Genomic DNA, 13,019 nt, shown 5'->3' on the forward strand with positions numbered 1-13,019 from the left:
TTGAACGGTTACTTCTTGATTAATTTTTTTTCTGTTTAGGCATTTTCTATCGGTTCTCCACCGGGATAAACAATAAAAGCAATCATTTATATAGCACTTAGCATGTGCCAGGCACTTTTCTGGGTAATCTTCATCTATGAATTTACTTAATGGTCATAACAGTGCTGAAAAGTAGGTAATATTATTAACCCCATCTAACGGAAGAGGAACAGAGAGAGTCAATAACTTGCCCAAGATCATAATACATCTCGTAAGTGACCGAGTCGGGATTCAAACCCAGGCAATCGGGCTCTGAGCTCATGCTCTTCCAGTCCACTCCTGTTTCCACAGTGAGGATTCAGCTTTCTTTCCTCTCCTGTCTCACTCTTCCTAGCCCCTCGGTCTCCAAGTTACAGTTACAGCATCTCGCAGTTTTGCTTAGATTAACAGTCAGGGTTTAAACATGGCTCAGAGCCTCCTCGGGTGACCTGCAAACTTCGGAGCCTACAGGCGAGTCATCTTCTGCTAAACCACAGACATCTGGGCAAGAATAAAACTGCATAGAGTGAATGCCTTTGAGAGCTCGTGGTTTCATTATGCAGCAAAAGCAGGCTGAGGGGTGGCGTATTCTATCTACCCTCATGCTTTATTGATAAACAGTCTCAGTGGGGAGTAAATTTCAGCATTTGAAAGCAAGGCTTCGTTGCTTTCTATCAGTATATTTGAGAACTCCAAAGCCATTCTGATTTCTGATTCTCTATGTTTGGTGTATTTCTTTTTCTTCGTGGAAGCTTCATTTCGTCCCTACTGTTCTGAAATTTTGCAATATGTCGCTTGGGGTGGATCTATTTTCATCTAATGTGCCAGGTATTCAGGAAGCGTTTTCAATCAGGACACTCATATTTTTTAGTGTCGGGAAACTTTTTTAGATAATTTCATTGCTGAATATTTCCCCTCTGTTTGCCCACTCCGCCCCCACCCCCCAAACCCATTAGTGAGATGTGATACCTCCTGGGCTGGAGTTCTAATTTTTTAAAAAATCTTTTTTGTTTTATTTCTATATCTTTTATTTTTTTCAGTCTATTTTTTTCCTTTCTTTATTTTTTTATCATTGGTTTTCCTACAGCACCTGGTCTTCCTCGGTGGTCTCTCATCCAAGTACTAACCAGGCCCAACCCTGCTTAGCTTCCGAGATCAGACGAGATCGGGCTTGTTCAAGGGTGGCATGGCCGTAGACTTTTTGGTCTATTTTTTAGGTAGTTTCCCCCAATTTTATTTCTCTTTCTTCTACCGCGTTTCTCATCTCTTCCATCATATTTAAAAATTTTCCAATAGTTCTTACCGTTCTCTGAATTTTCATCTAGAAATAGTATTCTGTTCTTGTTTTCTGGGTACAGTATCTGGTCTTTCTCTAAGGATCCCCCGTGGTAGCTTTTTAAACTTCTCCTCCTGCACACACTCTGTTTCCTCCAAGTTGATTTCTTTTTTCTGTGTGTTTTGGTCTCTATGTTTTAGGTTGGAAGACTTTCTCAGGCGACTGGCAATTGTCGGTGGTCTACCCGCGTCGGAGAGTGGAAAGCCACGAGAAAGCTATGGGAAATGGCAAGCACTTATGGTGTCGTGTTTGTACCGGTGCTCACAATCAGGCTGGGTCATTCGTTTATGAAATGTTTGATGTCAGTCTCTGCAGACCTTCTTGCACCGGGCGTGCCCTTCAGAGAAGAAGGGTCCAATCTCCTCCCAGGGTCTCAGCATCCAATATGCACTAATCCACCTAGTTTCTACCTCGACTCCACCTGTGGCCTATCAGTCCCAGACAGGCTGTTTTATTCCTTCTGGTCTTGAGTGGGGCGTGGGAAAGGCAGTCTTCCAGGTTCACAGAGTGGCAGACAGGATTTTGGTGATCGTTTCTTTTTTTTAACAGACCTTCAATCATTCTGCTGTATTTAAAGGACTCCCTCATGATCGCCCCACTTTAACTGATGCGGCCAACTCCTTAGATTTTTTTGAAGTATCTACCGCCAATCATATTAGTTTGCGATGTCACCACTATTGGCTCAGGCTTTCCTTTTTTTTTTTTTTTAATCTATCATTGATCTCTCTGGTTTAAAAATTCCGAAACTTTGTTCCTTGCTTCTGCCATCCTCTTCATCCTTTTTGGATTTATTGATTCTTAAAATAATATTTTAACGAGGTTTGGAAAAGGAAACGCTGATGGTTACCTTCCATCCTCCATCTTCACCCCCGCCCCCCCCGAACCTGAAACTCTTGGCTCGGTTTTTAGTCTTTGATTTCTTCATGCAGTTTGATTCGTGTGTTTCAGAGTCATTTGGAATAAGGGGGCTTTTATTTCTCTTTTACTCCTATTTCTCAGGAGAGTTGCTTTCAGAAGCCAGCGCCATGCTGCGAGGAAGCTTGTCTATCAGGAGACCTCCTGGCAAGGAAGCCACAGTGAGGGGCCGTTTGCCAGCCTTGTAACTGAGCTTTTGGGGGTGGGTCCCTCAGACCCATTTGAGGTCCCAGCTGACATCAGCAGACGTCCCTGCTGATCCCTGCCCAATCGCAGATTTATGAAGAAAAAAAAAAGAGGGGGGTATTGTTTTAAGCCACAATGTTTGTTTGGTTGTTTGTTTTAAGCGTGATCTTATTTCTCTCTTGACGGGAGGTCCTAGGCTTGATTTTTTGAGGAAGTAATATCCTTCCTTCATCTGGCGGCCATCTTCGCAGCAAAAACCCATCTTTCTTCCTCCCCTTCGGCGTCAGTGGAAATTTCTCTGCCTCCGCCCAGGGGTCCTGTACCTGAGCTCGTCACGCCAGGCTGTCTGAGCACAGCTGGCCCCTCCATCTTAACTTTCTTCCTCCCCATGGGCTCAGCTCTCTCACCTTAAGTAGAAACCTTCCCTCAAGTCTACTTGCCCCCACAGTACTGTCTCCTATTTTTTCCTTCCTTCCCTGCTGAATTTCTTGAACTGCCTCAAAAAACAGTATCAAGATTCTGAGGGGGAAAAAGGTTCTCACTCCGTAGGTTCAAGAAGGAAGAAGAATCCTTCGATTCAGCCATATCTGTGCCACTCCTTAAATGTCATAGTAACTTACTCAATAGATTCCCCTTCTTTTGTTTCCAAAGCAGGTTGAGTGTCCCTTTCGATTATAGACGAGCCGATCATCTATTCTCATGGCTTTAAACAGCATTTCTGAAAAGATGACCCCGAATCTACATTTTCAATATGACCTCGTCTCTTGACATGCCTTCGATGTCCTCGTAAATATCTCTGTTTGGGTATTTCTTGCATTTCTACCTCAACAGTCCCAGTTCAGATTTATTCGCCTTGCCCCAAACCTTCCTTTTCTTCTTAGAGACCCTATTTTAGCTAATCCAGCGACCAGACGAGAGATCTCAGAATTAGCTTTGACTTCTGCCTCTCTTTCTCATCCTGTCTACCTCCCTCCTGTCAAGCATGAACCCAATTAACGTTATTTAACCACAACAAAAATTTAATGACTAGTTAATGTAGTCACATAGTTGAAATTTGGAAGGGTCAAGGTTGAGGAACGACTTTCTTGCTGCCCTATCCCTGTCCATCCAAATCCCCATCTCGGAGACAGCTTGTTTTATTAGATTCTTATAAGGTCTTTCAGAGATAGTATGAGCATGCGTATAAATATTCTTTTCCTCCTTTTCATGCGAACAGCCCTATCTAAATGACACTGTTCGATGACCTTGCTCTTTTCGCTCAGTAGGATGTTTGAGAGACCATCCTGCGTTTGTGTGTTCTTAACGAGCGTGTAGTATTCTACAGTACGGATTCATCGATGGTGGGCGAGGCCTCTGGATTTCACTGTGCTGAGTCTGACTCAGGGTGACGTTAAGAGTCAGGACAGGATCCAGGTGTCTGGTCCAGGGCCGTGGCCAGCCCTCCGAAAGGACACTAAGGGGCCAATAGCAGGTGAGGTACAAAGAATTGGAGTTGTCAAGTGAGGGATGACTCCATACTACACAGGGCCTGGACCCTTCCGGGCAAAAATCATTGTGTAGTGAGATTCTCTTAGGGCCCAGACGGTCTTCCTCCTGAGGTGGCAAGGCCTGCTGGCCTCAGAGGATGCTGACCGCCTGACTGAAATGCAGCCGTTTGGATTGGGGCCGCGGTGTGTGTAAACGGGTGGCTGGCTTTGAGCAATGTGCTTTCAAGGACTCAGACTCTACATGTCTGGTCACCCTCCACTGTGTTTAAGCTACCCCTACTCTTTCTTTCCTGACTTTTCTAATATCGGGCAGCCCCCACCTGCTGCACCTTTGACCAGGTCAGGGAGAGCCAGTGGCCTCTCCACAGGATGGCCCGAAGTGACAGGCACGCCCAGCCTGTGTGGAGGCTGCTGCTCATGCTGGCAAGGCTGCCGCTTCTCTGACCTGGCCAGTGAGACATCTGCCTGACCGGTCAACACCGCCCCTTCTCCGTGGCCGATGTTTGTGGAACTCTGGGGGGCGGGGGAGATAATTACTCCTAGTCGCCTTTTTTGGCTAGGATCTCGCTTTTTCTCTTTCCCACTGGGTCTGGGAGAGAATGCGAAATAGCACAAAAGCAGACGATGCCTCCCTTATAAGACTCGCTCATCTGCAGGGGAAAGGAGTTGCTTCGCTCTGTGCTCATCCACCGGATGAGTTCACGACAGCAGCGTCACAGTGGTCCTGTTTCCTACCGAGCATCAGAATCTCGGGTCCGTTTTCTGGCCTGATTCCTCACGGCTGGTCAGAGGGTCACCTGCCATGAGCCACACACTGCGCCAGGTGCCGTGGAGTTGCGGGTGAGTCACAGGACACAGCGCCGGAGGATGGGGGGAGACAGTGGTCTCTCGTTTTGTTGAGTGCTCCACGCAGACAGGTGCGGGGGACCGGGGGCCGGGGTGGCTCGGCGCAGCCTGGAGCAGCAGCAGGAAGCCTCCATCAGTACCTCGAAGAAAGTCTGCGAGTTGGTGAGATAGCAATGGGGAGAAAGGGTAGAAGGGGGACACACGGGGACAGGCACGGAGGTGTGAGCAGGACAGGTGTCTGCGAGCTGCAGGAGGCCAGGGAGCCGGGGCTGACGCAGAAGCCGCTGTCCCTTCCACAGTGGGCTCCTCTCCTTGCCGCTGGGGAGCCGAGAACGTGCCATTTCAGGTTGGCCTCTTAGGGTTTGTCCCCTAGTGGCAGCGGGAGAGGTGGGGATTGGGGGGCCGCAGCAGGAAGGACAGAGGTGGCCAGGGAGACAGGTTAGCAGTGAGGCTACCATAACGGTGCAGAGACCCGCACCGGGGAGCCAGGAGCAGAGGGAGAGCTCAGACTGGCAGGACTTGGTTTCCCATTGCATGTGGAGGGCCAGGCACCTTCGGGGTCCTGTGGGATGTGGCAACGAGCCCGTGCCATCAAGGCTACTGTTGGTAGAGCCTGCAACCTGCTCCGCAGAGACACAGGAGCAGTATCTGCTGACGCTCGTTGGCTCCTGGCTCTCCATGTTCCCTTTTTTTTTTTCCAGTGAAGTTCAAGATCCTTGGTCTTCGGGTCAAGGTACAAGGCCTCTCTGTTTACTCAAACGGTGGACAGGGCTGATTATGAGTTTATGGGAGCTACTCCATTATGTTATTATTATTACTGTTATTTTAACCGTAGTTCTAGCTCGAAGGCAGGGGGTTGTGGGCCAGAAGGGAGCCTGTATTTTTCCACTGGAATATTTTCCAGCATTTTCAGTCGATTTTCCTCCCGTGTGGATGCTGGCTCTTGATGGCGACCATGACATATCTTAGTGCTAAGCAGTTTTTATTTTGGTGGTCATTAAACGTTTTATGAGACAATCATTTCCTTCCTTCCGTTCCTTTAACGACAGTGATATGAAAACGAATCACTGAGTGCCCTCCCCGCAAAGGGGCCCCGAGTCAGCAGAGGGGACAGAGGGGCCACGGCTGGCATGAGGGGAAATGAGGACGGTGGCAGAGTGGGCGGGAGTCGCCAGCCTCGAAGGTCCGTCTGGCCAGGCGCTGAGGCGCATGCTCTCCCTCGCCTGGAAGCCAACGAGGACGGAGTTAAGCGCAGACGCCCCAGAGGGAGATGGGCTGCCTGGGTTTAAACCCCAGTGCAGGCACCGACTCAGCTGTGTGAGCGTCTGCGAGTCACCTGACCTCTCTGTGCCTCAATTTACCCCTCTGCCAAAAGGGGATCGAGGTACGAGGCCTCTCTTGTTTCTTAAAGTCTTCGTGAAGGGGAATGAAATAATACAGAGTAACAATACTATTTCTCATAGCTATTAATACAGTTATTTTCTCTGACAGTTAATCATGAACATGAACCTGAGCCAGGCATATATTGAACAAACGCTAATTTTCACTCACGTTGACCAAAAGTAGGGTGAAAAAAAAAAAAAGCAAAGGATCAAGAAATTAGGAGAAAACTGAACAAGAGAAGATATTCAAGTGGACACTAAACTTACAAGAAAATGGTCAATATCAATTATCTTCAGAGGAACACGTGAAACCCAGGATGTTACACCACCGTAGACCCATCACCCACCAGGGCGATACAGTGGGCAGACAAATAATACCAAGTGTTGCTCACATGGGGATATAAGTTATAGAACCACTCCAAAAAATGCGTTGGCAGTATCCATTAAAAAAAAAAAAAACATATATATGCTCTACAACCCAGTAATCCCAGACTTAGGTGCATGCTCAACAGATACGTGTTTATCCAAGATGAACAGGTTGGTCCATAGCTGTACCATTTGCGATACCTACCCAAGTATCCATATGCATCAGTGTAGAATGGCTATGTTATCTATCAGAATGGCCATCATCAATAAATCAACAAACAACCAGTGTTGGCGAGGATGTGGATAAAAGGGAACCCTCGTGCACTGTTGGTGGGAACGTAAAATGGTGCGGCCACTATGGAAAATGGGAGGAAATGTCCTCGAAAAATCAAAAATAGAACTACCTTACGACCCAGTAATTCCACTCTAGGCATTTAGCCAAAGAAATCCGAAACACTAACTCGAAAAGACTTGCACACTCCTATGTTCCCTGCAGCATTATTTACAAGAGCCAAGGTATGGAAGCCACCTAAGTGTCCATCCATAGACAAACAGATCAAAAAAGACGTGATACCCACATACAGTCATAAAAAGAAGGAAATCTTGCCGTCTGCGACGATGCGGACGGACCCAGCCGGTGTTATGCTGAGTGAAATAAGTCAGACAGAGAAAGCAGATGAAAAAAGACGTGATACCCACATACAGTAGAATATCACTCAGTCATAAAAAGAAGGAAATCTTGCCACCTGCGACGATAAGTCAGACAGAGAAAGACAAATCCCGTATGATTTCATTTCTATGTGAGATCCAAAACCAAAATAAATGAACAGACAAAACAGACTCACGGATGCGGAGAACACACTGATGGCTACACACGGGAGGAGGTTTTGGGGGAAATGAGTGAAAAACGGGAAGGGATGAAAATGTGCAAGTTGGCGGTTATAAAAACAGTCACGGGGATGTAAAGTACAGCATGGGAATATAGTCGATAATACTATAATAGCTTTGCATGGTGTCCGATGGTTACTAGCCTTAGCTGGGGGGTCACTTCCTATGTTATATAAATGTCTAATCACCATGCAGCTAATATAACGTCAACTGTAGTGTATGTCAACTGTAATTGGAAAAAAATTTAAAAAAACAACAAAATCGAACCCCAGTGGCACAGCTACGTCGACCTTGGGCTGATGGAGTCCTCGTCCTGGCGTTAGGTGGACAGAGGGACGGACTGCAGCCATGTGCATAGCTACGAAGGGACTCGTAGAAGCTGGAGACAGAAGTGCCCGAGCTGTGTCCCGTGTGTCCGAAGTTTCATGTTGTGGTCACCTTCGGTGGGGAAGGGGAAGCGGCTGGTGACCTCTGGGGGTGCCGGTGGCGTCCCTGCTCTGCTGACGCTTGCTTGAGTGTGGACGTTCGCCGGCTCATGAGTTGTGTGCTTCTCTGTGTGCGTCTTGTGCTGGAATAAAACGTTTAGGCCACGTTGGCCAAGTCATGTCCACGCCTAGAACGTTCCTCTCAAACACGACCACTTCATTCCGGGCCCAGGAAACAAGTCTCTCCCTCTCTCTCTTGCATGAGGGACCTTAGGCCAAAGGCCAGGGACCCAGGCTCTGGGAGCACTGGTTTCTGGGATCGGTGCTTGGCGTGATGGCCACGCTGAATTCCCAGCGCTGGACCCAAAGCTGGGCGTGTGGCGATGCTCCGTGGGTCACTGCAGAAGGCACGGAGGCGGGGATGGAGGGGCCGAGCATAGCAGAGGGAGCTGAGCCCAGACACCCCTCCCTGCAAACAGCCTTCATGGTTTGTGCAGCCCAAGCAGAGGTGCTGGGTCACTTGGAACGATGTCCCCGTTCAGAGAGGGTGTCTAACCTGCAGTGTGTCTGTCTGTCCCGGGTGAGACCTGAGAAGCCATCCATGTACTCGCTCATAAAGCTCGGTAGAATCTGGTCTCTGCCACAGACGTGGTGGCCAGAGGAGGCACAGGGGGTGGGGAGCTCACGGCAGCCACAGTCCCGGCTGGCTGGCTGGCTGGCTACGTGACCAGCTGCCAGCGCCCGGCTGGAATGGCGGCTGTGCTGAGGAAAGGTCACCTTGAAGGCAGAGCTAGGTGTGGCGAAGGGACCGGGTAGATGAAAGGCGGGCGTGGAGTGAGGGAGGCCCGGGCTCCTTCCTGGGGACAGTACTCGAAAGCACACGCAGCACTCGATTGGAGAGAAAATAAAGGCAGAGAAGCCACCTCTGCTCGCGTTTGCTGGTGCAGGGAAGGGGTGACTGAAGCCGGGCTAACCAGCTTCTCGTTTGTCGTTTCTTTTAGGGGCCACAATGGCACACCGCCTGCCAGAAGCATATCTCTCGTGCAAGCCTTTTTCCTTACATGTGCCTGCCCGTACCTTCTTCTTAAGAGTGCATGCACATTCTTGTGTCCTGGGAAGAATCTGGTCGAGTAGCCTCAAATATCAAGGCCATCGCCTGAGTCTGAGGTGAGCATGGATGAAACGGTGACCCGTGGAGTGCCACCCAAGGGACATGTGAAAATCCAGGCCCCCTAGAGACAGTTCTGACGGATGACTGAAGTGCCACCATTCCCAACTCACTCCGTGTGCTCGAAATTATCCTCTCTGTCCTGTTTCCTGTATTAGTGACCCCTCCAGGAAGGGACAATGGCTGAAGGCGACAGTGACCGTCAGAACTCTCTACAGGCAGGACCCGGACACATGAGAACAGCCCCTCAGGGGACCAAGGGCCAGGGAAGGGCTGTGTCAGTGCTGGGGGTGAGGGGAGGCTCAGAGGCTGACACGTGGTCGTGCAAGGGACATCTCAACAACTGTAACCTGCTGGCCCGGACGCGTGTCAAAGGCTGCAGCTGTGGTTCTCAAAGTGGGGTTCCCGGGCCCGTGAGTCAGCGGGAAGCTTCTTGGAGATGCACATCCTCGGGCTCCAGAAGATGGGGAGAGGGGCCAGCCACCTGCGCTTGAACGAGTTCTCAGGGCGACCGTCTGAGAGCTGCCGAAGCCAGGGCTTCTAAGGAATAGGCCGTTTTCTTAACCAGCCCCCTGACTGACGACATCCTCTCTCCATGAGAAGGAGGTCCCCACAAAGGGGTGTCGGGTTGAAGCCCACACATTTGGGGTGTTTTCTGGGGGTCGTCACCGCGGCGCAGCCTGACGGAGGCCATGCCATCCTGTCACCGTGAGAGCCCAGATTTTGCAAACACACCAGCTTCGGTGTACGGGCCCGGCTCTGCCGCTCGGTGCCGTGGGACCCTGAGAGAGTCGCTCGCCTTCTCCGACCCCGGCTTTTCCCATCTGTAAAATGTGGCTCCTGGCAGGGTCTTCGTGAGGGTGTTCCTGGAGGGGACTTGGTGGGTGAACACAGTAAGTGTTCAGCAGATGGATCCGATAGTCGCCGGTCATGCGATGTCACCTCGAGTTAAAGAAATTAGACTAGGTCTCAAAGAAATCAGCCTGTAAGCTTGTCGTGGGCACGGTGGGGACGGGTGTATGTCCTTGGGCTCCGAGGCATGTGTTGCTACTCTCCTGTGACCTTTAATACCACGGGAAGAACAGGGAAATATGAAAATGTCTTATAAACCAGGCAATGACGAGGCTTCCGAGGATGGTGAGTTCCCTCTGCTCTGTCTGCCGGAGCATCCCGCCCAGCAGAAGGAATGGCGGGCCCTACTGGGCCTTCGTTCTCGGTGGATCAACAGCCTATGGCCTTGTCCCCAGAAGGAAAGGACACACACGGCTGGCAAGCTTCCCAACAGAACCGCCCCTCGCCCCCCACGATCACCCACCCACAGCGTGATTTATGACCGTTCCGTTTTCATTTATAAAACTGACACTGTTTCAGCTGATAAGTATTGATAGATGTGAAATTCAGTAGCCGCAGGATGAAAGCCACCGGCCCCTGGCGACGTCTGTCCGCCTCGTGAAGACGTCACCACCACCCGCCCCCCGCCCTTCACCCTGTGGAATGCTGACTACTGCCGGATGTAATAAAGAGTGTTTAAGGTCCACGGGAATACCACAATGAGGTAAACTCAGCCAGTAGATTCCACGGCTGGGGCAGATCCCAGGTAGAAACGTCTGGAGTCAATCTCCTGAAGAAATCCTCCACGGCGTGAGCCGCACGCAGCCCCGTGTTTTTGTGGCACGGCCTGGGGGTGATAACTGTGGTCACTGATGACATAGACGTGTTGGCTGCGAAGCAGACTGACCTTTTCACTGACCGTGGTCGGCAAAAGCGATGGCTCCGATTGTCTCACGGGAGAACTTTCTCTGTGACAACAGGTACGTGAGGGGGCCGGCGTTGCCTTTTATCTGTAGATTTCAAAGTTCTTCACATGAGTCAGTCTTTCCCAGTACCTCGTAGCAGGTGACTGTTCATTTTTTCAGACAGGGAGCCTAAAGTGCACTCTGGGCAAGGGCCCATGGGTCACGGAGTGACTAAGTGCTCACCTGTCCCTGAGCGTGTGCTCACCTGTCCCTGATACTGTCCTGTTCACCAGGTGGCAGCCAGCACGGGGGCAGGGAGCACCAGGGGAGGACACCGGAGTCTGGAAGAAACAAAGCACAGAGGCCTCTGGATTTGATTTCTAAACTTCCTGCTGTATCTGAGTCACCCATCTAGTATGTTAAAAATTCGGACATCTGGTCCAACTGGTTTCTCACTTCAAAAGTTTTGATTCGGTAGGTCTGCGTTAAGGTCGGGACTGGAATATTTTGTATGTTAGTTCTGCAGGTGACTGTGATGCAAAATCAGATCTAGCTCTTTGGGGTCAACAAATCGGGGACCCTGGAAGGAAACATGGGATGGAGGGGTTGGGGGGTCTCAGCAGGACCGGCACTTGGGGGATTCCTGTCTTCATGGCTGCCACCGGCACCAGCTGTTCCCAAGAACTTTGTTCTCTTGGGCTGAGGGCAGTCACATGAAAACCCCACTCCCCTCCAAGGAGTGTTCTAACCTTTGGGGCTCGTGTGCTCCTTTGAGAAGCTGTTTTTTAAAAAACTTCCCTGAAAAACAGTCCCTGGCTGCACCATGGAGGCTGGGGCTTCAGGACTGTCCCATAGAAGGCAGATTTAGCATTGGCGGAGGAGGCACATGACAATAGTCAAGAATTTAAGCAAAAGCTAATAGGATCTGAAAAACATTACAAAAATAAAACGTTGGGCCCTTTTCATCCTACTGCAGATCGCGCTCCTCGAGGCGGCCTGGCCACTTCTGATTTTCGGGCTTCCTCGTGTAGGACGAACCCAGAAATGCTCACGGAGCTTAGGCAGGGGGTGCTTCATTGGCACTTGCCACCCTCTTTCTAGTGCGGCCTTTCTGACCCCAGAGGCTGGAAAGTGGAAACCCGCTTCTCCGGGCTCCTTTGCAGCTGAACGTGAATCAGGCTGCGTTCCACACGTGCCTACACGTGGCCCACGGAAGTGGGGCAGAGGTCCCCTTGCACGTGGCCCACGGAAGTGGGGCAGAGGTCTCCTTCGGCTGCTCTCAGAGACTTTCTGCGAACGGGCGAGGCTGTCACTGTAGGAGACGGTTCAACATCCGGCCGCCAGCGTCCCGGGTGTTGGGGGGTGGCATTTGCAGAGGTGGCAGCAGCGGCTTCTCGTTTGGGGGGAACTCAGTGGTGTATTCTAGAACTCGGAAGCTCGCAGAGTCACTGGATGGCCCGAGGGAGTGGCCTCCAAGAATGGCTCGCAGAACTTCCCGGACGCGTGGGTTTTCCAGGAAAGCTGTCCCCTCTGCCACTGTCAGCGAGGTGGGACAGCAAGAACCACCGACGGGATTGTCGAGCTCATGCCAAATCCCTACAGAGCAGGGGACAGGCCGTGGCTCCCTAGCGCTGAGATGGGAGCGCTAGGGAGATGTCGCTAGCATGTCGGCCCAACGTGGATAATCCTTACCATCTATAGTTGTGCATGTATGTGACTCTGTCTTCAAGTGTTGAGTACCTGGATCGAAGGTGTGTACCTCTTTGATGGGATTGTCGAGCTCATGCCAAATCCCTGCAGAGCAGGGGACAGGCCGTGGCTCCCTAGCGCTCGCTGAGCTTCTGTGATGTTGCTAGCACGTCGCCCCAACGTGGATAATCCTTACCGTCTATAGTTGTGCATTTATGTGACTCTGTCTTCGAGTGTTGAGTACCTGGATCGAAGGTGTGTACCTCTTGATAGATGTTTGGGAAGTTACTTTCCGAAAAGGTTTTATTAATTCGCATGGCCGCCAAAAGTTTACCTCGCCTTTACTAACACAGAGTAAAACTCAGGCACGACTTTCCAAAATCTGCGACTTTGGTGACATAACGCTAGTGAGGTAGAACCAGTTAATAAAAACGGAAGCTCGGCCAAGCGGGACGGACACCAGCGGGATGAAAGTTTATGCATTGCAATCAGTCTTTTCGATTTTTGGCACTATCAGAGGAGAAAAACGACGGTTTATTGTCGCATAGTTATTGTCTCAGAGTTTTAATGCTGGATG

The 13,019-nt window shown here is 50.5% G+C and overlaps 1 pseudogene; it reads right to left on the minus strand.

Annotated features, from left to right (window-relative positions):
* Nucleotides 1-1,096: 1,096 nt before the first annotated feature.
* LOC112480056 lies at nucleotides 1,097-1,216 on the minus strand (annotated as a pseudogene).
* Nucleotides 1,217-13,019: the final 11,803 nt, after the last annotated feature.

This window comes from Pteropus alecto, unplaced genomic scaffold (genome assembly GCF_000325575.1).
Source record: "Pteropus alecto unplaced genomic scaffold, ASM32557v1 scaffold80, whole genome shotgun sequence".
Classification (NCBI taxonomy): Eukaryota; Metazoa; Chordata; class Mammalia; order Chiroptera; family Pteropodidae; genus Pteropus; species Pteropus alecto.